Source organism: Athene noctua, chromosome 1, assembly GCF_965140245.1.
Source record: "Athene noctua chromosome 1, bAthNoc1.hap1.1, whole genome shotgun sequence".
Lineage (NCBI taxonomy): Eukaryota > Metazoa > Chordata > Aves > Strigiformes > Strigidae > Athene > Athene noctua.
The window spans coordinates 46,394,131-46,418,024 of NC_134037.1; the positions used below are offsets into that span (position 1 = coordinate 46,394,131).

Consider the following 23,894-nt stretch of genomic DNA (forward strand, 5'->3'; position numbering starts at 1 on the left):
AGCTGGATTATGGTCTTATAGATCATACAATTCATTATATTCACACTGATCAATATCTGGCACCCGTTACTACAACGCCAGTATATATGTTTCATTCATTCGGATGGGCAGATCTATATTTTTGCTACTTTGCTTTTCAACGTATATCATGAACAAAAGGCTTTCTAGGGTCTCTAAACCAGCTCTCCTTATGATCTCCTGATGTAAGAGGATTCAGCGTTTCTGAAATGAAACATCTACAAACTGTAGTTATAATGTCTATATTCCAAAGCTCAGAAGAATCCATTACTTTCCAAAACGTTTTCAAACTCCTGTTGACTATGGCTACCAAACTCTTCTTCAAATATCTATGAACAGATTACTGTGCAGATGTTTATTTTCATGTAACAGTTTGAGCATCAAGGGCTCAAACAAGTTGAAAGTGAGGATCTTGCTGTGTCAAAGACTTTCGTTTATGTAGATGGAGCACCAACAGGGCACACAGAGGAAATAATTAGCTGCCTGGGATACTGAGCAAAGTCCTGATTCTAGGATGCAGATGGGAAATGAGGTAGGGACCCTATACAGATGATCCATAAATACATGGTTGACTGATAAATACGTGGTTGGCCTTGCTTATGAAACCATGCCTAATCTCACCTGGGACTATGAACTTTTAAAAAATATAATTAAACAAGACTTTGAATAATTAATATACAAATGTGAGTATATATCTATATCTACATATTTGTATGAAAGAATATTATTTGCTCAGATCCAGCCCCTATGTGCTAGGCAGGAAGACTCATTATTGGAATGAATAACCAATAGGAAGAAAAATCTGGATAAGAAAAAAAAAAAAAGATATTATGAACCATACCCCTGCCAGTTGCCCTAACTTATCTGCATAGCACCATATACCTATGAAGTATTGAACAGTGGGTGTATTTGTTGAATAAGATGGAGTCCCTGCCCCGGAGAGATTACATTTGTAACAGTCAAACAGTTTGATGCAGAACAAGCATCCAGAGAGGTTTATAGCTTTTTATTTTAACACAGGTGGCTGCATCACCAGATGTACTCTGCAAAATTACTTTTCTTATTATAATAACTTTGGTTAAAATTGAAAACACATTGTTGTAACAATCTCTCACTTTTAAATGGAACAAGGTATTGTTCAAATTTAATGTTAACCTCAGAGATGCCAAGCTTGCTGAATTTCATGAGACTCCTTTTAAGACTCTCTTTTATCTGCATGAGTTTTAAACTTGACCTCAATGAGCTATTTTTTTAAAAAAGGACTTTATTATCTTTAAATTTTCTTGTCTGGATTTCACTAATCCTGACTTCAGACATCAAAGAGCAAGGATATTTTAGATTCCCCAAGGAACCCATTTAATTGTGTAAGTGTATAAGGTATAGCTTTTCTTCTTGTTATTGTTTTTATTCTTTTCAGCTCAGAACTTTTCTGCTCTGAATTTTTTTTTTTTAAATATAAAAAATTATAGTATTCTACACGCTTTAAAAACTACAGTATTAGGAATCAAAGAATCTCTTCAGTTTGCATAAGAAAAAAATATGAAAATGTTTTCTGAATTGAATCAAGGTCTCCACAGAACAGCTGACAGCTGTTATGCTAAAGGAACTCTCTACCCATCTACCAGTTCTTTCAGTAAGCATCCATCTTCCCAAGCAACCTCTTCTTTTGAATACCTCAACTTTATCTCAAATCTTTTCAAGTGGACAGCTTGAAAAACTGAACACATCCTTGCAATCTGGACAGTATTTTTGCACACAGGAAAATAGAAATACCAAATGATTCTGGCATTGAATCCAGTAGTTCAAAGAGAAATTCCAGTACCTCTTTTAGAGATTCATGTCCTTTAGTTAAGGAATTGTCTAATTTCTGTGAAAGGTTTCCTGTCCTCCCACATTTCTGTCAGTGGGCCAAAGAGATGGATCCATTTATGAACCATCTGCTTTTGGGACAGCTCTCTGTTACTTCTCCAACTAGAAAATTAGAGCATACAGCTCTAACTATCTGATGTCATCTAAGTATAAAGTGGACAATACATGTGTTTGAGGCACCATGATTCATTTCACTTTTGTAAGCTTTACAGAATAGATGACTCACAGAGAAAAATAAGTATATGAACCATTGCTGAATGGTAAGTATTTCGTTTAATGAGTGGAGTATCTTGCAATGCTCAGAGTATTTTACAATTTACATCAGGAAATGTCTTACTGAATTCCTGGCATTTATTTATCCACTTGAAGTTGCCAAATACTGCAGCACTACTTCAAGTACAGACACCTGTGGAAAATTGCAGAGGTTTCAGTGATTCAAGACATTGTCATGAGAGTCCTGCTAGTAAAGCTAGAGCATTTACATTAGAGTAGCTATGTCTAAAGCTCTGAAAGTCTGCAGAATTAATTTTGATGATTATTCAGTCAGTCTTCAGAATAACAAATTTTGGATTAGACTTAAGAGACAGGGGGTTTTTTTCTGTTTTTTTTCCTGTTAATAGGAATTTTTTTAGCCTTCCTGAATTTTGCAAAATGATGCTACAAAATAGATACTACAAAATAATACTAAACCAATTCTAGCATAATAATAATAAATAATTATATTAAACCATAGTAACTTGAAATACTAAAAGATGATTTATTTTGTAGCACTTCTCTGCAATACAGTGAAGTGTTATATCTGCATCTTCCTGTACTGTTTCTTTTCCTGACTTGCCCAAAATCAGCAGAAAAAAACTGTAAATAAGGGACAAAAGACTAATTCATTTTGACCTTAGAGAAAACACTGATTTGAGCAAACATTCAAGTCAATTCTTCCTTTTTACACAGTGCTTTCTTCACCTTCTATTGAACATATTAACTTTTGAAGAAGTCACAATTAAAGGAATGTTCCGGCAGTAAAGTAGTCCTTGTACATTTTCAGACACTTCCTGGTTTGTGTCAGAAATGAATGGTTAGTTTGCAGCTTCATAAATTAGCTACATTGAACAATTTCCACCCCTGCAACTTGTGCTGTGAGGAATGCAGTGACAGATAGATTCTGTGCTGTGTTTGCCTATGAGATGATTTTCTTGAAGTCTCATAATGAGTTGTATTTGGCAGGATTAATGAGTATTATAATGGCAAATGGATGTTTGCAGTTCAGTTGTGTTCCATCACATAGTAACATGGGGTTTCTGGTCCCTTGGAGGCCATAATTGGTGGCATTAATGCAGTTTTTAATTATGCTTCTTGAAAAAATGAATTGGAACCAAAACAAAAGCTAAGTGATCATCTCTGTAGCACTGTGTGGTGTAAACACAGGACCATTGCTGTGTCTGATATCCGTGTTTTGAATTAGGTTGATGGGAGAGAAAACGTAGAGGATATTTGGCTGAAACTTGATTTGGGAATATTTGTATTTTTACATTGTTAAATAGCTTTTTAATTATAAGATGCAGGGGGTATTTTTCCCCAGAGAGACTTCTCAAAATAGCATGTCATATGCTGAACTGCTTGCATAGTAGCTTTTATTATTCCAAATGTAGCTCTGTAGCCACAGTGAATGTCTTTAGGTCTTCATTTATTTAATGAGACAGAGCGTGATTCCTCCTCGCTTTCCCAGAATGCCCATGAATGAAAGCATTTTGATTAGTGCTGAGTCAGTGCCTATAACTGTGTACCATGCAATATTCTGGATTTGCTCTAGTGACCAAAACGTTTCTTAGTGCACTACCTCAACATCTTCCACAAGCAAGACTCCCAACACCAAAGACACACCTGTCTATTTAAGAGTGAAAAAAAATCTAAAAAATTTTTTACAGAAGTTAATTCCTAAGGAAGTTATACCAGAAAAGAATAAAATCTAAAAGCTCTTTGAAAGACGTGTTTCATTAAAGAAAGAAAGCAAAATTATAATTTCTATATTGCCATTGCCATGGTATCTGATGGTTCTTACAGGAGCAACATCACTACTGTTTCATTCTCATAGAACTATGGATAAATTAAAAGGTAAAGCAGAAAAGCTGAATTAAATAGTTAATTAAATAGTTACAGGATATTTATTTAATAGTCTGTCTGCTTTCCTGCCATGCTGTTTAACATTTTCCTCCAGTCTGCCACAGTGTTACAGAAGAGATAATGTAACTAGAATTGCCATTTCTTATGGGATACATTAAATTAGGATTACTTCCTAATTCAGGATTTTTTTTATATCAGCCTTGGTGAATGTAACTAACTCTTGATCTCAGTAGTCTTCCATTAAATCCACAATATATCAATAGAGAAATATTTATCATTTGTGTGGGTCCCTATCACTATGTATTGTTCCCAAAGCACTAGAACGCATAAGGCAAAAGTCTGTGTATGAAGAGGAAGCTTTCAGATATTATCCTATTGGTTGTGATGAGACCTTTCAAAATCTTACTTTTTTGATAAGGGAGATGTGGGATTGACCTCAGGTACATATGTGAATTTCAGTTTTTATTTTCTTCTTTAAAAAAAAAAAATAATCTGAAGCAGTGTACATCAGTGCACATATGCTGATTATAATAAAACCAGATGACAGTGTATTCCAGATGAGAGACAGTGTCTAAAAGAGCTTCAAATACTGTAGTTCTGTCAAATGAATTTAGTAGGTCTCCACTGACTGTATAAGGGGAACTCACACACCTACATTTGCAAAAACCTACAGGTAAATATCTACATTTAATTTTCTTAATCTCTAACTCATTCTAAGTAAAATTTACTCACTAGCATCTCTCTTGCAAAACTACCAGTTTCTTGACTGGCACATAGATTGAGAGCAATCTGAATTCTTATTACTATTATTTATTATTTGTATAATCACAGGGGGAAGTCCTCATCTTTATGCTGTGCAAGGTTCAAGTAAGAAATAAATCGTATAAAATGAGGAATGTGAGATGCATAACAGGACAATAACAAAACAGTGAAATAACATATTACTTCAAGATCATGTGAAGCTAAACAACCTACTCTGGACTTAACCCGGACAGTTTAAAAGTTCTCTATTTTACTATTACAGTACATTGTTACATACTTTAAGGCATCGGACAAATAAATGTACTTGGAAAATCTACTATGAGCAAACAATCTATTGTAGCATTTCGGGCTTTGCTGATGGATATGAGATGTCTTCCCACATCCTACAGTTCTTTACAAGAGGGTCCTTAGCCTGTGTGTGCAAGAGGAAATGCGTTCCCCAAAACCAGCATGTGGCCACAACAGTCACTGTACTTGTCCCTGTGGTTTGAAAGGAGATGCTTTTCAGCCCTAAACATCTGGTGAGGTGGGTCCCTATCACACGACTCTATTTGACTTCCTCTGAAGAGACTGAATACTCCAGATATGCCATCTTCACACTTAAGTTCCTGTTTTTTCTTTAATTCATAATTTCTTCTTAAATTCAAACACACTCAGTGGAAAAACTTAGGAACTTCATGCTATGAAATTAAAAGCAAAGACACAAATGGTAAATAGAAATTTAAATAACATTTTAGAGTAACAGTGAGAGTCCCTGGATGCCAGCTTGAGCCTGGGGGAGGCCCAGGAACCCAGGAGCAAAACTCTCGGCAGGCTCTCAGCCCCACTCTTAGCAGCAGCCCTCTTGCCCTTGCATGGGCCTCAGGGAAGTTTACCTCCTCCTTTCACCCTCTCCTTCTCCTTTTCATTTCAGAGCCTTTTCTTGTACTTTTTCCAGTAGCAATGAAGCTTTGCTGACCTGTGCTTCTGGCCTGTCATGTCTGTTTTTTCACACTTTCCAACACAGTGTGGATTCCTCTCAACTCCTCTACCTTTTGGAGTGGTGTTCTCAGCAACAAATGCGAAGGCAGTTGATGAACATTTTTCCTGCTAAAACAAGGCCGTCATTCTTTAGAATGATTGTTGCAGCAAGTTAACAGCCACTCAGTTTCCTTGATTGCCAAAAGTGTCTGACTTCTGAGGAATGTCTTCCAGCCCCCTCAGATAGGTTCATGTCTCCTTTCCCCAGAGGAATACATAGAGGTACATTTTTCTTGGATTGCCATATAGACCACAACGTTTCTGTTTTGTGAAAACACATTTTCACCTTTTCTCTTTGCCTTTTTTATCTCTCCTTCTTTTCCTTTTTTGCGTGGGACAACTGAGCAAAGAGGGATGTTACCTGCTTTCTACTGCTACATGAGGGGAGAAAACTGCAGGGCCGTGAACTTAAGCTAGCCACTCTTTCTGCTTTTTCAAATTACTGAATTAAAATAACTCAAAGTAAAATAGCCTATGCTTAATCACAACTGTTGCAGTAAGTATTTAATATTCACAAAGCAGTAAAGTCTAAAAACTGGCACTGACCTTCAGCACCTTTTATAATAAACTCTGGCTCCAAGAGTTTGCAGCCTAAGAGGTTTCTAATTAGGTTTGAATACAGGCCCGAAGGATAAAAGGAAACAGGCACCTTTTTGAGTATAGTACTTTCATCCAAATGCACCAAATGCACCAGGACTTGGACTTGGCAAAGGCCTCAGTTCTGCCTGTAATCCCAAAAGGCTATTTTTTCCTTCCATTATTGCCAGGGTGGACCTAATGAGCGATACCATCTATGTAAGTCACCACAAACCCACTAACAGCTTTTTTTTTTTCTGGATGTGCTAACTCCCTATACAAAAATAAGCTGGCAGAAGAAACTCGGTCTCCTTTTACAGTTAATGATACTGTAAAACTCTGAAAGAAGATAAGGTGTCCTGGGTTATAAAAGTGATCAATAGTAAGCAATCAGGAGGCCAAAGCTCTTAATGTTTATTTTACAGGATAAGAAGTTATAGGGAATGCTAGCTAGCTGGATAAAAGCACAATCTAGCTGTCAGGATGTTATGCAGCAGTTAATTCATCCTAGAACTGGATTAACTTTGAACATGAAAAAGTTACTTCTCTAGTCATGGAGGATGGTTTGTAGGCCCCCATAAATCAGGCAAAAAGCTGCTGAGGGTGAAGAGGCTTATGTATATGAAGTCTCAACCTCATGAGGCTTGTACCTGCTTACCAGAAAAAGAAAAAAAATCTAAAGTTGAATAAGTCAGCTACATGCAGAAACAAAATATATGATCTTATGCACTACCAGTAAACAGAATCTCTGGGAAAGAAGAAGTGTTCAATACATGGATAAAAATGCGTATCAAAATGAAAAATATTATCTGACATTGGAAAGGGGACTGCAGCAGGATTTCTTTTAAGCATAATGCAACATTAGGTCTTTGGCATAAAGATCTAACTTTAATTACCAGTACCCTCTGTCTGTTCAGTCTCTGTTTACTATGCATAATGGAGTCAAATCTCTACACATCTTTTTTTCGGTGAGTTGATTCCATTGTGTATATTTGAGCAAAATCAACTGCACATTTTTTACAGTGGGCTGGATCTGTGTGGTCTTTACTCTCTCATCAGGAAATAAATCTCACATAATATCAGTAGAACAGGCTATGGTAGAACCAGTCACCTCCCATTTGCATTAACATTGCTTGTTTATTTTATCCAACGCCTTTTGCACATTTAGCATATTTTAAAGTATATGTCAGCCATATTATAACATTTTCCCTCTACACAAGTACCACAGATATAAATCCTTTATATGCTTGCTCTGAACTCACTTCTAAATGCCCATTGAAAATGTCCATTTAAATGATGGTAATAATAGTGGAGTCTAATATGCAGGAAGATTTTCTTATTATCTTATTGTGAGAGTATTTTATTAATAACATATTGATATAAAAGATAAGAACATTTTACCTCCATAAATTTGTATGTGCAATTTGTTCTTCTCACTGCACAAACATATTTAGGATGCCACTCAGTAGTACTGATTGAATATTTATTTAAACAAATATCAGTATTACCCAACTAGCTGGAAAATCCATGAGTTTGGTTTTGATAGCAGAGCATTTCTCAAAAATTTATGTGTGCATGCAAATGTTGGTGCTTTGGATATAGGCTAAAGTATTTGCTTTATATGTATTATTTTGTTTGAATACAAGAAAGCTGGTTTGATTTGTATGTTTCCCCCTTATAGAATTGTTCCAAGGCTCTGTCAGAGATCACGTAGAGTAATTTTTCCCATCAATCTTTGCTGTGCAGCCATGCACGAATGCAGTAGGAAAAAGGGGGCAGAAATCAAATCACTTAATTGCAGCATTTTTCATCTACATCTTTTGTTTTATGGTGGTAAAGGCCCCGAAGTAGCCTACCATGATTCATGGCTGTCACTGCTGCCGTTAGCAGTTCAATCTTTCATTCTAGGCATTTTGGTACTGAAAGTACCTACACAATTACTTTGATGAATATGACTTGTTTGTTTTTTCCCCATTTTTAGCAGAGAGTGGTTTTGCTTAATACAGACATTTAAATAAGATAGTATTCATGCCTACTGAATCTGCACTGTTTCCAAAGTTGTGTATCCAGTTTATGAATATGAGCATTTTGCCAAAGGAATTTAAGTTCACTAAACTTACTAATTTTATTAATCCCTCCTGTTAATAACTTTATATAATAAAAAAAAAATTAATGCTTGTTCCATACAAAAGGAATAATCATCTCAGCTCTGACACCATGAAGACTTCTTCTAAACCTTAGTATTTTTATTTTTAGGGGAGGGTGGCAGTGAAGCAGGACACATATTGCTGGTCATAAACAACAGAGGTTTGTATTTTATGGTTTGTACATGTATCATAGAAAACAACTACTAATGTATACATATTAGGAGAAGCCTTAGTGATGGCATCAAATATTCTGGGCTATCCAAATGAACAAAGATTTTTTTAAAAAGCTATTTTTTTTTAACTCTGTATTGCCAACACAAAATACACTGTCTTTTGAGACACGAAGAAGGTATGCTTTTGTGGTTTTATTATTGGATTCTAAATCAAATTCTTAGCATAAATTTTGACATGAAAATCCACTGAGAAGATACGTGCCCATCTTTTAGGATAGGATATACTTTTTGGTTTAGAATCAGTTATTTGTAGGGATCCTCAAACAAAAGGAGTCTGGCCTTCAACAAAAATAGTAATTTTAATTCATTAGCAGTAGATGTGTGCTATCTTACATTTGAAACTCAGGACTGTATTTCATTTTTGTTCTTATTAATTTATTTTATCGTATGATTTTCTTCCAATTAGTGGTACAAAGATATTTATGCTTAATAACCACATAGTCATCTAGAAGGCAGGGGATGCCTACATTGTGCAATGGTAATAGTGATCAAGGTACTCATCAATATGGTGTTGCAATTACATAGAATAATATTTTTAAAACTGCCAATATCACACCCAGGCTCAAAAGCATCTTAGACTTAAATTTAAAGGACTCTCATAATGAAAGAAAAACCACAAAACATGAATCTAAGTCTGGTAACTAGAAATCAAAAAGGGAATTAAAGAAAATGTATCTTATCATAACTGGGATCCATAAACTGCTGTACAATCTGCCAGACCCAAACCTGTAGCGTGAAAATACAGTGGGACAGAGGTGCACTGGAAGTTGTGGCTTTCAGGATGATTTTCAGAAAAGATTATTCAGTTTTGACAACACTGTTACAGAGACTTAATTACACCACGGTGAGTGGATTACTGGTAAAATTACTCTAACAGTAAAATTGCACAAGTGCTAATGTAGCAACTTAAATATTTACCACTGAAGATGCGAATGCCAGGTAAAACATTTGTGATTTTCTGATGGAATATCAGGGGACAAAAATGGAAGTGAGTGCAAATCTCTGAGAATCACAACTTTGTGACATGGAAGATGTTCACCTGAGATTACATCAGGCAATGGCACTATCTCTCAAAGCTGCCAAGGCACCCTGTGCAAACTTCTGAATCTGTATCTTGGAAGGTGTACCCTGTTCTGGAGGTAATTTCACGTTCTACTTTCCTATGTCACTGATGAATAGATAAGATACTACACAGACAGTGAAATACAACCATGGTAAAATACTGAAATGAGTCGTTAGACAATCAGATCCATCATAACAAGGTTGGTGTTTGCCTTCCGATCACTGGTTCACAAACTATTGCTGGATTTGAAGAAGCAACAGCCATCCCAGTTGTGTGAACATCATTGTGTGTGTAGACTGTTGAAAAATAGTCAAGGTAAATGGGTGTAGGAGTACCCGAGATAAAAGGAAGAAAGGTAATTAATTTCATATTTCCTTTATTAAGCATAGCTAGAAAGTTAGTAGTATTTATGTGGTACAATATAACGAAACAATTAACTTCAAAGTCTTGCAAAATGTACAGCTCTTCCATACGGGCAGTCTTCTTGAAATCTTGGTGGTACAGGTTTATGTGTAGGAATTACTGGCTGGAGCTGGATCTCACTGGGGCAGCAATTCAAAACTGAAGGCAATGAGAGGTTTCTCAGGCAGTAACACTTGCCTCCACAGGTCATACTTGAACCCACTGTCAGGAAGAGATGTCATTGCTGTTCTGGATTCTTTACCCAAGGCATGAAACTGTTAACAGCATCACTGCTGAGGGCAAACCAACAACAGGGTAGTCCCAGCTGGACCAGTTTTGAGTTGGTTAAATGATTGTTTATGGTCCTTATGGTGTGATAGAGATGTTTCATAGATCCTCATATATTAAATGTTTTCTACTTGATATTTTTTTATTTCAGGACTGGACTCCAGGTACACAATTTGGTAATCTACCCAAGATAGTAGCACAGTGGAGTCTAGTTTACATTGCTCCGTGGATTAAAAAAAAGCAAAAAAAAGTCCTAAATGGTTAGGGGCCTTTGTGAGAGTCTCAGAAGTCTTTAAGTTTCTGATGGTGAAAGAGGTACCTAGCAAATTTTTCAAGTCTTTTGGGAGTTAATCTCTGTTAATTTTAATTGGAATTAAGAATTTAGTGTGCTTTTGACAATCCCACTAGGTATCTCTCTCTTGATGCTACTTTAAAAATACATCCTGCCTTAGATGCCACTTTAAAAATATGGTCCTTTGAAAAAAACATGATAACTTCAAATATATCATCTTTCATGTATTTGTAATACTGTATGAACATCTATTAAAATATCACATGGCAATCCACATGTATGGGCAGAACTGTGTAAATAAATTCATACTGAGTTATCAGTTTTCATTCCTGAAAGCAGAAAAATTTTCTCTTGTGACTCTCTCTAGAGCTAATAACCAATCATCATTTCAGCATAAGTTGTTTTAAATTTGTTTTAAAGAAAACACTTAAACACAGTAATGGGACAAAAGAAATTGGAGTGCTTATATTTGCTTGAATAATACCTCCAAATATTATTTATGGGATGTATCTTCCTAACTCTCAGGCAAGAAAGGGCATGTTCATATAATTTTCTTGATTTTTCTTGAACTCCATGGACTGATCATTTCATACAGTAACAAAGCTCAGAGCACCTTGAGAGAGAAAGCGGTCACTGAATGAAAGCGTTGGCAAACCTAGCAAATGACAAAGCATACAGGTTAATTAGAAGTCAAACTAAAGTCAAATAAACAGAATTTTTCACGGGGGAAGCAAAGGGTGGGTCAGACTGCAGGGAAACCCATAATATAACTGCAACTCCCTACAACAGCTTCTTATTGCCGAATGAATTAAAACAAGTTGTAGGATCCCAGGTGCTGTCAGATGGGTACTTAGATTCCCTTCAGAAATGAACTGCCAAGGACCTGAACTTAGATGTGTCTTCCTCATACCCAGCCTGGGGTCTGCCTCTTTTTATTTGAGATGAGAGAGGCAAGTGGGAGGGAGAAGAGGAACTGCACTTTGATTTTTCCTTCCAGAGTATCATCAAGTGTGTGCTACACCTCCCATTCACATGCAAGAAAGTGGGTCTTTTTATATTTTGGATCCCCATGTGTTTACGAGACAAGGAGGAGGGTCCAGGATGGTTTCAGTCATGGATGAGAACAGTAATATGGTATTAAAGTATTAAGTAACAAGGTGATAAAGCCAGCACCTAAGATAATCACCTTATTGGACTTAAATTCCATGCTCTAGTGATAATTAGGTAACCCTCCACACAGAGTACCACATTTGATGAAATAGCATAGAAAGGCTTAGATCTAAAGTAAACTCACATTGTACTCAAATACGAGAGTAAGTCAAAGCATGTGGGCTGCTTTGTGAAGCAGATGGATAAAAATGTGGCTAAGAGAGGAAGACGATTTGGATGTTGGAGAGGGGGCTGGCAGGCTGCCTATGTTAGTAATGCTAAGGAGTGCTGGAACACTTGATAATTTCAGAGCAAGTTAGTTTGCCACAGCTTACAACCTGCTCAGCGCTGGGGAAAGAGCTTGTTCTGTCTTCTCATCAGTATGTGATATGGAATAATCACAGTGGTTACCTAACAGTGATGAAAAGCTTCAGCAGCAAAGGGAAAGAGACTGCAAATCTGATTGAATGTGGGCATTTCAGGTTTGGAAATATGTGCTACCTACTAAAATGAGCTATCGACTAATTCTGAAAGAAATGTTATATGGGCTTAATGTTCATCTTCATCCACACTATAATGAGAAGGATTAGACTGGCTTCCATATGTGGAATATTTATTTCAGCAATACAGGAAAATGTATTTCCCTAATATTTTTTCTGTATGCACAAGGCCTTAAATTTTACAGATGTGATTAATGTTTTAATTTGCTGTTCTAGTTGGATACAAGTTTACCATACAATATAAATTACTTACAAAGAAATTTGCTTATATGGAGTTTAATTCATATGCTGTTTAGCCACCATGTGTGGCATAGCTTTGCCTTCTCCATGGGACCAAGCAGTTGTGCAATTGATTTACAAAATAAAAAACAGTCAGGTTACACAAAGCATTTCTTAACAACCTAAACCAGAGCATTTATGAAGCAAACATGTGCCATAATTAGTGTTTATTTTAGCATGAATTGGTAAACAGGGTATTAATTGCAAGTTGTGAATTGGATTCCTGACACAAATCATTCTGATTAGCCAATATTTAAAAAATATTTATATTGTCTATTACATGCATTTTTGTAGATCTCACTGGTACAGCAAAAGAATGACAATTAAATACATCCCCCAAAGTGCGTGAATCAGCACAGCTATCAGATTAATTGTTTCCGGATCCATGAAACACGAATCCAGCCACTGATTATGACAATAGTAAAAAAATAAGAGAAAAACACTATCTCAGAATGTGTTTTATTTACTTTTCAACAAACAGCTGAAAATAACACATCCCTGGGATGGTGTAAATTGACACATGCTCTCTGATCTACACGTGTGGTGCAGGAGACTGTTCTCAGGGCACCAAAGACATCTGGACTCGTCAAGCTCAGGCAGAGGGACTATGGACAGCATATGGAGTGAGAATGGTGACTTAAAGACTGTATTGTTCAGACACAGTGGTTTTGAAATGCCCAATATTTGACTAGCTCTGACTGTGAACAAACTTTCTGCCTGGAGATCCAAAGTCTTTTGCTGACCAGCTTGTGCCTTCAGAAAGTGTAGAGAGCTGTGTTCTCTGGGGAAGTATCCCCGAGTAAGGACCCTTGCTTAGAACTTTATTTTGTATTTTAATATAATATTTATAACCACTTTTCATATCAAGTATGTGCAGCAACTTTCAGATGTTATAGGAGATGAAATGGAAATCTCCCTGGCCTGAAGTGTTACAGGCATTTCCAACCTTCTTCACTAATAGGGAAGGACAAAATGTCACAGTGTTTAGGCCTGAATGCTATTTTCATTGAAATCCAGAGGGGTCTTACTACTGATTTCAGCAGATGAAGGATGTATCATTTTATCAGGATTCTCACGCTTAAGACAGTTCTCCTGTATTCCAGCACGGGGAGGGTGGGTGGACCAATGTCGAGGTACCTCTCCTCATCGAGTAGAGAAGATGGTCTGGCAGCTGTGTACATAGAGACAATGCCCTCTGTTTACACTTAAAATAACTTTCCAAAGTCTAAAAGCTGAGATAGTAGAGATTTTCACTTAAATATCATGAAAGATAAACTTATTTTAAGTGTCACAAGCAAAATTTCTCCTTTATTGATCCACAAAAAATATCACTGCTCTGATAGACCACACGATGACCCTCCACCTTCCTCCGTTGTCTCCTCTCAAAAAACAGGGTGTGAACACCAGTACGTTCATCTGTGTTACAGCCAAGGTAATCCAATTTTATCTATGCATCACATGTACAGCCGTTATGTGCACAGAGTAATTAACAAAGCAAATAGGGTTATAGAAAATACAAAATAGAAAACCTTTTGTTTATGTAACTATTTTAGTAGGAAAATAGAACTTGTTTTCAAGACTTGTCCTAGGTAATGCAATGTAAATACAATATTCAGCATTTTCGTCCATTTCATTAAGCACTGCTAATTTCAATATAAGCCTTATTAGCTAATTAAACTATTTAATTAGTTATACTTGAGTAGCATTAAATTGCAATCACTTGCATCTGTTTTAATAGAGGATGTATTTTATATGTGTCCACAAATGCTGGCACAAATTATCACTCCAGTTAGCATCCAGTGTAACTGGACAACTTCTCTGAACATTTCAGCAAGTAATCCTAATTCTGTCTAAATTGCTGCATGCTAATAATCACATTGCAGAACATCTTGTGAATAATGACATTAAAGACTAAGTTAATAGTGAGGATATGGGCTAATGTGGACATCACTTGGATTGAAATGGATTTTACTTCATACATTTCAGGGTACAATGTGTGTAAGGATGTGTATTTTTATACACTTTTATACACTAAAATTTATTATTATAGTTTAATGTCTTACACACTTCCAGAATCTTGAAATCAGAATGACATCTTGTTTACTCAGGACTTGAGAATTTTTGGCCATACCAATCTCTTTGCTGTGGACATGGTTGTCTAATCATTCCTGTAGTTCTGAGTTTTGGTTTATATTTATTCCAGGACAGAACCCAAGGTCTGATTTAAAAGTGCAGAAGTTTAGGGTGGCTTTAGTTTGCCCATAACTGTTGGACAAGGTAGTCTGGGTTTTTGATGATCAGTGGTGCCTGGGAAGACACAGTGAAACTCAGTCAGTTCTCTCCTTCCTCATCCTTGCAAGAAGAAACAAAAATGCATACATTGGCCACACAAGAAAGCAGGAGGCACACTAAAAGAGGCTAAGAAATGTAGACACCAATGTGTCTGAATATGAGTTCTCCTACTCCCTTGGGAACCAGATAATGTTAGATGTGTCCCCTTTCAAAGATAAAGGGAGGACTGCAAATTGCCCAGCTGTATGCTTTATATCTTTTTTAAGTTTGAAATGTAACATTTCTTGAGAGTAGCAGGGATTTTTGTTCAAGGATGTGGGGGCAATCATTACAACTCCTTCCTGACTGTGCATCTTGTGCGTGATACTACCATTAACTATCCCTTCATGGGGTGGTAAGCACTCTCATATGCTTTTTCAGTAGTCATGGTGCTCTGAAATAATATTTTCCCAGTAAGTTTTTAGTTTTTTGTGGTTTTTTGTGGTTGGTTGGGTTTTTTTGGGTTTTTTTGTTTGTTTTGGTTTTTTTTTTTTTTTCCAGAGAGGAAATTAGATATATTCTGGATGAAAGTCTGTTCTTTAGAATCATATTCTAGCAGATCAGGAAGAATAAGCATTATTTTTTTCCTGGATAAAACTTTGCAAAATTCTATTTCAACTGATCTAAATTCTCTGTTCTTGATTTGAATTCCAAATACCTAAAACACCCTACATGCTTTAATTGACACTGTGTAAAAGTAATGCATCTAGATAGCTAGGTTTTACTTTCAGCATACTATTTTTGTAAACCAAAATTGTCTTGGCTACACACTGCAAAATAAATTTTTAAAAGAGCCTCTGTTTCAGCAACATCAATGAGAACAAAAGCATATCCAGACAGTAAATTGGAGAACCAAAGTACTGGAGACCCACACCATTAACAGTAATCCCTCTGATGCTCCAAATTTGAGGATCCAAGAGCTACATAGTCATCTTAGTCTAAGGGTGGAGGAGGAGTTTATTCGCACAATGAATCATTAATTTACCTTCTAGGCCCAAACCAGCTCATGTCGTGTCAGTTGAGGTTTGTCTGCCCCGTGCGTTCTCTCTCTGGTTATGGGAAGAATGTGGGCAGAATATGTACCAGCTGCACATGTTCTCAGCATCATTCAGGTATGGACTGGGTGACTCTGGTAACTGTCTAGGGCAACTAATGTGTAGGGCAAAAGTTACTTAAGTAATTTATGAAAATGGCACTCCTGAAAATTAGAGAATATAGAGAGATTTAGTGCAATTTACGTGCTACATCTTTTAAAAAAGGAAAATAATTAAAAAGGAAAATAATGCTGCATTCTTCAAAATTAAGTTGTAAGTCAATGATATAAAGGAGGATTCACATTAATTGTGGTACAACAGGTACATTTACTACATATTGTCTTGCTTTATAAGTTTCAGAAGGTCTAAGAAGCTTTGGGAAGTCAGTTATGTTTTGTTAAAGACTCTCCATTATAGAGTACAGTATATTGAAAAGCAGGCACATATTAATAAATAAATGAATAAATAAATAAACAAATAAAATTAAATCCTGGCAGGAATATAATGTAGGGGTAACAGATTGTGTACAGTAAGCCAAGAGCAAAATTTAATGAGAAGCCTGATGCTGACATCTAGGAGGAGTGAAGTATGTTGAGGTCTTCTTAACAAATGATGAAACTCTGAAAAGCCAATTGCAAGTGTAAAGGTAGGGAAGGGACACTCATTCACCAGCTAATTTTGTTTCTTCTGAGGCTCCACAAAAATAACATATATGTCTTACTTCAGTAACAGTATATATGTTGTAGTAAATAATATTTATTTTCACTTCTCCATGATCATGCACTATCCTTGTGAAATCTTTTTATCTTTATACATCATGGTAGGTAGACTGGTGAAAGAGCAGGTAGAGAGCATCAGAATCTTAAACATGGCCTTGAAGATCACAATTAATTTTTATCTGGCTAACTATCATATATGCTGAACTAAATTGTCAGTATAGAAGTGACAGAAGCACTGTTGTATTAAATATTACAAGAATTTGAGGGTTTTTGAATATATGAATATCTTTTATAAATGAAATTATCCAAGTTGGAAAAAAGAAACCTAGACAGTTATGCAGGGGTATATGAAATACAATATATATGTATAAATTCTATCCTGAGTATTTTAACTATATAAAAATGTGTTACATATTGTAACACTTTTAGTATTTTATCTTCCTTCTTAGCCATTTATTTATATCAGGAAATGTTAACAGGATCTTGTTGGTTTTGTTATAGCATATAACCCCCACTGTTACAGATTAATCTCAGAAGTTAACAAGCTTTGCTTGTTAAAAAGTATGAACTTTTGTGAATAAGTGTTTGTGAGAAGCAGATAAAGGAAAATCTTTTTAGTATGTCAAGGAATTGCAAGAGAAGTTTTGTATTTGTTAATTTCAGTAGTCTTTTGCTTCACAAGAACTCAGAATTCCGACATATAGGACTAGCATCAATATATAAATATGTTAAATATATAGACTCAAAAGGTGGATGAAGTAGAATTAATATGAGTTGTATATGAATTTTTCATGAGGAACAAAAATTACGAAAGTCACTAGTTTTCATAAAATCCATGACTATATCCAAATTTGCTGTGATTCATCCATATTTTCTACAAAGCTGGTGTTACAAATGTCACTCCCTTAAGTATAAGGATTTATGCTATCTAAAGAATAATACTATATCTACAAAAATAAGAAAAGTCACAACAAATACAATTTCACAGTGAACATAAAGCCTCTTTTTTTCTCATACTTTCTCCTTGTCCTGTGTTTCTCTTTCCATTATAATCGATACAGAGGTATAAGATAATATGTTGCTAGAACTGGCTTTGTAAGAAAAGAATAAGCTCTAACATAATCAGATGAACTGAAAAAATGAAGTAGTATGGAAAAAGAACTGTGCACATATATACTATACTTTACCATCAAGTACTTTAACCATGCACTAGACCTCTTGTGTATTTAAGCCAGGTCGCTGAATAGCCGCTGATCTGGATTAAACCGGTGACCTAAGTGTAAAAAGTTGAGGGGGCCACTATGGATAATCCAACTTAGAAATTCAAACATCAATATGATGTGCAAGATAATATGGCCCTCTTTAGCACCATGGAGTCAACAGTAATATAATGCAGTATGTCTATATGACAACGTAATTCTGGTTTGGACACATCACTGTTTAAAAGACAGAATTAAGTGCTTCTTTATAATGAACATATTTCCTCTTCTTTAAGAATTGAGGGGCAAATAAGTTTAATTACTAGTATTTTAAACAAAGCATTTGTTTCCCTCCTTTCTAAGTGGATTTGGTCCAGAAAAACATGTTATACCTAAGAGATCACCCTGCTTTGATTTATGGGTCCTTTTACATCGCAGGCAATCCTCCCAATCAGGAGGATCCATTGTGAATTTTATGATTTACAATATAATGAAGCAAAGCTGAACAGTACATAGGTGACATGAGAACTGTGATCTTCAAGCATTACTCCCCCCCCCCCCCCCCCCCAAAAAAAAAAAAGAGCTGGAAAAGGGCCTTTTTTTTTTTTTTTTTTCAAAAACTGCGTCCCTATGAAAGCTACAATCTCATTAAGTACTCACTGGTTTAGGGAAGACGGAAATATCCAAGTCTAGTGTTTACTGCTTGCCAGTGATAAATATTCCAGTTTTTTATTTATTGTATTTGTGTTCTGGTAACCTTTGGTAGTTTGGGTTTTTTTAAAAATATAAATAAATTCAAAAATAGAAATAGAGCTACATATGTCTTTCCTGAAAAATGTTGCCTGGTGGAATTACTACTCCTGGAGGATTGTAGTAACATTACACAGAGATTACACAGTTACTTCAATAATTTCCCAAGGATAGAATCAAAACCAGGATTTCTTAAATGCAAAACTGTGTAATGATTAGTCATTGCAATACACTCTATTAAGGCTCTGGATAATTTGTCTAGCACCTGGAGTGTTAAATACTTTGATCTACTCCATAAAACGTTAAATCTGAGGAAGATGTGGGAGCCTAAACATTAATACAATAAAGGACAGTCCTCAAGACATATTGAAATTAATACAATTCCAAACAAACCCAGAATGTTCAGGCAAGGTTGCAGCTGGAATGTAGATTCTTGCATTTGCATGCAGCACTTAAGAGCTCTGATTCCAAAGATAATGACTGGAATAAGTACAAACTTTATACAACATACCAGAAGACTAATTATTTTTATACAAGACATCATTTAATGTTCAGGACTCAGATCATTTTTGTTGCTGCCTACAGCTGCTGCTTACTGGGCCCAAAAGCCAGATCCTTCACCTAGCCAGCCAAAGTCCTAATGCTGCAATGACCCTCTGATTTCTGAACACTGAACAAGCACAGGGTCTGCTGGCATGTCCCAAGTGAGGGGTGAAACTCTTTCTAACAGACTGTGCAGACCCCTGTTGTGTGTGCAGGAGCACTTAAACTTTCCCATGAACTCTTAAAAGTACATCCAGAGAATGTGCACTTATAAGACAGTATTTATGTCTTCTTCCCCCCCCCCCCCCCCCCCCCCCCCCAGTTTTCCAGAGCTCTTTTAGAATCATTTACATTGAAAAAGACCTTTAAGATCATCAGGCCCAACCATTAACCTGACACTGCCAAGTCCACCACTAAACCATGTCCTTAGGTACCACTTCCACACATCTTTTAAATACTTCTGTCGTGGTGACTCCAACTCCCCTGCACAGCCTGTTCAAATGCTTGGCAACCCTTTTGGTGAACAATTTTTTCCTAATATCCAATCTAAATCTCACCTGTCACAACTGGAGGCTGTTTTCTTGTAGCAGGGAACCCTTTTTTGCAGGTCGAGGCTGTGAGACAAGACACATACCAATATGGTTTACAGTCAAGCTCCGAAGTTTATTAGAAAAACAAGTCCTTATATATTCTTGTACATTCTAAAAATAACAGCAAATCCATGTGTTGCTCTAGCGCATGCTCATTTCAAAAACTAGTTCCTCTCAACACTTTCGATAAGGACTACTAACTGCACACAGCCGGTAGATAAGTTTCTGCTTTGTTATTTTAAGGAATCCCTTCTTATCTGTTTCTTCCCTAACAAGCACAAATTCTTTTGCTTTTGGCCGTCGTTAATCTAGACGCCATTAGTCTTCTAACACAAGTGTGTCATTAATTTAGACGTCGTTAATCTAACCCAAATGCTGATGATACTTTTACATTGGCAGTGAATCAGGAGGTTCACGACTAGGCATACACCCCCACATTTTCTCTTGTTCTATCACTTGTTACTTGGGAGAAGAGACTGACACCCACCTCACTACAACCTCCTTTCAGGTAGTTATAGAGAGCAATGAGGTCTCCCCTGAGCATCCTTTTCTCCAGGCTAAACAACCCCAGTTCCTTCAGCTGCTCCTCATAAGACCTGTGCTTTAGACCCTTCACCACATTCGTTGCCCTTCTTTGGGCACACACTGACTGTATTTAGTCTGTCCCAGAAAAATCTGTCTCTGGAGTGGGAAAGTGACATTGCTCCTGCAATCAAATGAGATCTGGAAGGCAGCTCTTGTCTTTCAAGCCTTGAAGGTGAAGGTCCAGATATCTGGATTTTTCATCCAGCAGACCAGAATAGACAGATGATGTGAAGGTAAGTGATCAAGCTTAAGTTCTGTACCAAGTGAATCCCTATTATGCAACAGGGTTTCAGGTTTTATTAATTTATTTTTTTTCCCCCTAAGGACATGTTGTTCAAAATAAGTTGATTTTCACTCCCTTTGAAAGACTCTAAGAATACTTTCCAGCATCTCAATTGGATGACAGAAGAAATGTCTTCTTAACATATGAACATTGCTAGTCATTGGAAGGCTTCATGTATGATGCTTGATCTCCTACTGAGAAGATCCCAAGAACTTCAGCTCTGTTGCTTCAAGGAGCATCCATGTGATAATGAGCAGTACTTAATGACTAGGCCTCAGAAGAAGCCCTGGGATTATGCCAGTGACAATTCTTTGTTGCTGGTAAGGATGGTTGTTCCCTGCAGGATCTCTTTTAATGTATCAATTTCCATTTTACAAGAGCTGGTAGAACACACAGGATAGATGTGTGTCCAAAGGTTACTCCGAAGCTGAATGAAGTTACAAAGCTTATGGGTGTCTTGTGATCCAACCAAAAGTTACAGGAAGTTCTTGTGTATATCTGAGAAAAGAAAAACTGAATGACAGAACAGAGTAAAGATGTCTGTGAAGACTACAGGAGAAGGAGCTATGATCATGATTAGAGATTTGTGTCTGGGATGAATAATCAAAGTTATTTGCAGTGGAATTATTTCTTAGGTAAGATGTTGAGGGGGTTTTGATTTTTATTCTTTGCTGGTCATGTCAGAGTTAAGGGTGAAGACAGTCACCAAAATTTAAGCTAAAACATAACAAAAATAAGACCATTTGAAGGAAAGGGAGAATTCTTGCTGAAATCTCAATAGGTAAACTGGGTTTTGCCTCTCACCTAGGCTGTTTATATCTACTATAGCCCAAAGCAATGTTTTTGTTTTGAATCTCAGTTTCTTTTGCTGACTTTCAGCCTCAAAATACATATTTGGTTCAATCTATAACTTGAAAAATTTCTTGCCTTAATCAGATCTTACTGTAAGACACTATTATGGAAAGAGTATTCTTTCTACCCAAACAGGAAAAATGAACTTTCCTAATTGGATTGATAGTACTACATAGATTTTAATTTTAAATACTGACAATAGTAATTCAACAATGAAAGTTATCCTATATGTGTAATTCATCTCTGAAGAATTTAAAGGGACATGAATAGGCTTTCTGACTGCAGAGAGGCATGAGGTGGATATATTTATTGGCTTTTGCTATAATATTTATTTGGCTTAGACATTTTTTCTAATGTTTAAATCCAGAAAGGGCCTTCTCTTTTAGCTTTGTATTTGGGACAAATTAGTCATTCTGAAGCTTTTAAGTAGAAAATGCAAAGATTTAAGCAAAAGTCTCATGTTCCTTTTTGGAACAATCTTAACAAGGAAATCGTTTGAAGTGATAAATCCTGTGGTCTGCCTTAAGCTTTTCAAGTAAATTCTAACATAAAGCTATGGCTACACTGAAGAAACAAGTAGCATGGAATACACAGAGTGCACCTAGTTATTTCATTCTCCTATGAATGACAAAGATTTTTCTGTAGTAGTACAAAATATATCCTATCAGGGGGATCTTTCTTGAATGGAAATCATAATTATTGACAGTCTTCCCAACTATTTGCTGAGTGTTGTACCAACAATTTTGCTTTCTGATCACAGAAAGAGCATCAGTTTTCAAAGCTATACTCTAGGTGTCATGAGTTTGGTAGATGAGAAAATCCTATCTGTGGTTTGATTTAAAGATGGCATGTATAATAATGTGTGTTGTTAGAAAAGTAATTATGGGGGATTGCATGTACGAATAGGATTAATAGAATGTTCCCTCAACTTTAAAACTACAAAGCTATTACATTTGCAATGTACATTATCCATAAGACAATTATTTTCACATGAGTGTCTATCCTTTCTAATCTTACTTTTGCATGAAGGGAAGTTCTATAGAGAATTAAATTAGCTATCATTTTTGTCATGATTATCAATATCCATATACTGTACAATATTTTTGAAGAAATACTTTTTCTCTAAAACATGAAGATACAAGTAGATTTAAAAAAACAAACAAACAAACAAACAAAACAACAAAAAACCCCCACAAACCCCAAAAGCCAGGTTTCTTTTCAAGGGCTCTTTTGACACTTGAGTTGTTAAACACTTCTTATATGTCAGGTAGTGTAAGTTATATGCTTTTCTCTATACCTCAGTTTTTGAAAACTATTCCCCTGTTAAATTTCCTTGAATCCCCATCTGTTTTTTAAAAAATCAGAACGCTCTTGGTTGTGGTGCTGCTGGTAGGACTGGGACATTACATTCACTGTCATAATCCTTCACACCTGTGTTTGGGAAGGGTTAAACATATAATATAAAAGGAAAGAAGTCCTCATAAAAAGGTTAAACTTCCCACTCTCAACAACCTGATATGTCTAATGTACGAGGTATCCTCTTTGAAAGAGGTTGTTAAACATGAGTTTTGTTTACATATAATGTCATGCAGTTATCAGCATAATCAAAAACTTATTTAATCCTTTTCTAATTCTAAAGTGATTAGCAAGGGCTGAGAAATCACCTTATCTCACTAAAACACAGGTACGAACACAGAGTAAATATTTTGGTAAACAATTATTCTGCCCTTGCATATTCAGCAGTGTGCTAAATTATGCATAATCTTGCATAAGTAATAAGTGAAGGTAGCTTAAATTCAGGGTTTTTTTACCTGACCTATTTCTTTCAGTGCTGTTAGCTTCTTAAATCATGTATGAGCTTTCCGTAAGGCTTCAATGAGTAGTTCTAGTGGAGAGACTTCAGTAATAAATTTCAGGAGAAGACAAGTTTTTTGACAGGCATAATGCAACACATACAGAGTTTGGAACTCACACTCTGGGAATTTAGAGCAATCCTTGCAAAGCAGCTTTTCCCTGTTACATTAATAGAGAAAATGAAGTATGAAAGTCCTCAGGAATTACTGCTAGGTGTAATTTAAATAATTTACCAGAAGACAGTTCAGCACATGCATAGAACAGGGGCATACAGAGTTTGCCATAAGCAGTTTATAAATAAACTATATTCTGCTGAAGTAAGTCAGGCATAAATTATAACTATTCCTTTTGTGGCTATACTCTGTTCCTCATTGTAATAGTTATTTAAAAAAAAAAATCTGGGTTATGACCTTCTACTAGAAATCATAGGCTATGCCT

At 36.1% G+C, this 23,894-nt stretch overlaps 1 long non-coding RNA gene across 2 annotated transcripts; it reads right to left on the reverse strand.

Moving 5' to 3' along the window:
- Window positions 1-10,184: 10,184 nt before the first annotated feature.
- LOC141968417 (uncharacterized) lies at window positions 10,185-19,930 on the reverse strand. Of its 2 annotated transcripts, none has more exons than XR_012634869.1 (3): window positions 19,850-19,930; window positions 16,033-16,245; window positions 10,185-13,887 (listed from the first exon to the last, which is right to left on the reverse strand). It is a non-coding gene; the product is annotated as an uncharacterized LOC141968417 (long non-coding RNA). The 2 variants fall into 2 exon arrangements; XR_012634870.1 differs by having other exon boundaries at window positions 16,033-16,196; window positions 19,850-19,929.
- Between the last annotated feature and the right edge of the window lie 3,964 nt (window positions 19,931-23,894).